The sequence below is a fragment of the Procambarus clarkii genome, chromosome 38 (genome assembly GCF_040958095.1).
Source record: "Procambarus clarkii isolate CNS0578487 chromosome 38, FALCON_Pclarkii_2.0, whole genome shotgun sequence".
Classification (NCBI taxonomy): Eukaryota; Metazoa; Arthropoda; class Malacostraca; order Decapoda; family Cambaridae; genus Procambarus; species Procambarus clarkii.
The window spans coordinates 34275322-34278584 of NC_091187.1; positions in this window are offsets into that span (position 1 = coordinate 34275322).

The window sequence follows — 3263 nt, forward strand, 5'->3', positions numbered from 1 at the left end:
ACCGCATACCTCTAAGAAAAAAGAGGAAGAGATGCAGATTGGAACGGGAACGTCGTTCCCTATATAGGCGAAGAAAACGAATCGCGGAACATCTTGAGAGTCGCATCCTATCTCAAGAACGGCGAAGAAGGTTAGGTAGAGAAATAGAAACAATTGAACGGAAGCTACAAGAATCATACAAAACCCAGGAGAGGCAAAGAGAGTAAAAGGCCATCAGTGAAATAGAAAAAAATCCGAAATATTTTTTCTCCTATGCAAAATCAAGATAAAAAACCACATATATATATATGTCGTACCTAGTAGCCAGAACGCACTTCTCAGCCTACTATGCAGGGCCCGATTTGCCTAATAAGCCAAGTTTTCATGAATTATTTGTTTTTCGACTACCTAACCTACCTAACCTAACCTAACCTAACTTTTTCGGCTACCTAACCCAACCTAACCTATAAAGATAGGTTAGGTTAGGTAGGGTTGGTTAGGTTCGGTCATATATCTACGTTAATTTTAACTCCAATAAAAAAAGTTGACCTCATACATAATGAAATGGGTAGCTTTATCATTTCATAAGAAAAAAATTAGAGAAAATATATTAATTCAGGAAAACTTGGCTTATTAGGCAAATGGGGCCTTGCATAGTAGGCTGAGAAGTGCGTTCTGGCTACTAGGTAGCCAGAATATATATATATATATATATATATATGTCGTACCTAGTAGCCAGAACTCACTTTTATGCCTACTATGCAAGGCCCGATTTGCCTAATAAGCCAAGTTTTCATGAATTAATTGTTTTTCGACTACCTAACCTACCTAACCTAACCTAACCTAACGTTTTCGGCTACCTAACCTAACCTAACCTATAAAGATAGGTTAGGTTAGGTTAGGTAGGGTTGGCTAGGTTCGGTCATATATCTACGTTAATTTTTACTCCAATAAAAAAAAAATTGACCTCATACATAATTAAGTGGGTAGCTTTATCATTTCCTAAGAAAAAAATTAGAGAAAATATATTAATTCAGGAAAACTTTGCTTATTAGGCAAATCGGGCCTTGCATAGTAGGCATAAAAGTGAGTTCTGGCTACTAGGTACGACATATATATATATATATATATATATATATATATATATATATATATATATATATATGTCGTACCTAATAGCCAGAACGCACTTCTCAGCCTACTATTCAAGGCCCGATTTGCCTAATAGGCCAAGTTTTCATGAATTAATGTTTTTTCGTCTACCTAACCTACCTAACCTAACCTAACCTAGCTTTTTTTGGCTACCTAACCTAACCTTACCTATAAATATAGGTTAGGTTAGGTTAGGTAGGGTTGGTTAGGTTCGGTCATATATCTACGTTAATTTTAACTCCAATAAAAAAAAATTGACCTCATACATAGAGAAAAGGGTTGCTTTATCATTTCATAAGAAAAAAATTATAGTAAATATATTAATTCAGGAAAACTTGGCTTATTAGGCAAATCGGGCCTTGAATAGTAGGCTGAGAAGTGAGTTCTGGCTACTAGGTACGACATATATATATATATATATATATATATATATATATATATATATATATATATATATATATATATATATATATATATATATATATATATATACCAGTCTCCGTGGTGTAGTGGTAAGACACTCGCCTGGCGTTCCGCGAGCGCTATGTCATGGGTTCGTATCCTGGCCGGGGAGGATTTACTGGGCGCAATTCCTTAACTGTAGCCTCTGTTTAACGCAACAGTAAAATGTGTACTTGGATGAAAAAACGATTCTTCGCGGCAGGGGATCGTATTCCAGGGACTTGCCCGAAACGCTACGCGTACTAGTGGCTGTACAAGAATGTAACAACTCTTGTATATATCTCAAAAAAAAAAAAAAAAAAAAAAAAAATATATATATATATATATATATATATATATATATATATATATATATATATATATATATATATATATATATATATATATATATATTTGTGTGTGTGTGTGTGTGTGTGTGTGTGTGTGTGTGTGTGTGTGTGTGTGTGTGTGTGTGTGTGTGTGTGTGTGTGTGTGTGTGTGTGTGTGTGTGTGTGTGTGTGTGTGTGTGGGGTGTGTGGGTGTGGGTGTGTATTGTCACGCCCTATCCTATCTAAAATAGGACTTCTATATCTACAGTAACACTTCCCTGTATAAAGTGTATAAATAATAATAAATAACGTACCTTCTCTAGGAGCAACTAGAATGTCGCTTAGATTGAATTTGGGGAAATTAATTAACTGTAACTTTTTTGTCTTGATCCACCACTTAATTTTGCCTCTTATATCTAAGTGATCGTTATGTTCATTTTTTAAGATAGAGATAGCCTGATTTAATTTCGATTCAGACACAATGATGGTATTCTTCTTTGTTGTCAGGTTTGATAGAAACATTTTCATGTGTTCACGATGAACTTCCATTGTGCGTATATGGTGAATCACAGACGTGTTGTGTGGCACTTTGTCCTGCTAGTGGGCTACTGGGCGAGAAACACATTCATCTGGTCTGTGAGGGGAAATCTGTAGAGTTCCCGTGTCACTCGTCTATTGGTCCTTAAGCTACATGTCTGTCAAGTATACGAAAATTCCTCTTGTGCCATATTATCCCAAAGCCGTGAATGCCTTGTTCTTCGATCGGAGACGCTATACTCCCCTGAAACAATGCAGCCACAGTTCATAATTTGTCTTGCCTTAACCTCGGTAGGTCATAAACAGGAGCTGCCCCGTATGGGCCATTTTGCCTTCTGCATTTTCTTTGATTCATGTTCTTATTCATCCACTTGTACACTTCTATCATGACACCCTTAGATCTTCGCCTTTCTATAGCATGTAATTTAAGCTGTGCCACTCTTTCTTCATATGACAGCTTTCTAATGTGCGGTATTAAATTAATCCTTCGCTGGGTGCGTTGTAGTGAATTTATATCAATTCTATAGTATGTCGACGAAAAATGAACTGCATAAATGGGTCCTAACCAGAGCAAGATATAGCTGAAGAACCAGAGTGTTTTATTATTAACATTCTTTCAGGAATGATGCCCAACCACTTGGGCTGGACGGTAGAGCGGCTGTCTTATTTCATGCAGCTCAGCGTTCAATCCCCGACCGTCCAAGTGGCTGGGCATCATTCCTTCCTTCTCTCCCCCCCCCCCTTTCCCATTCAAAATCCTTATCTTGGCTCCTTCCAAGTGCTATATAGTCGTAATAGCTTGGCGCTTTCTCCTGATAATTCACT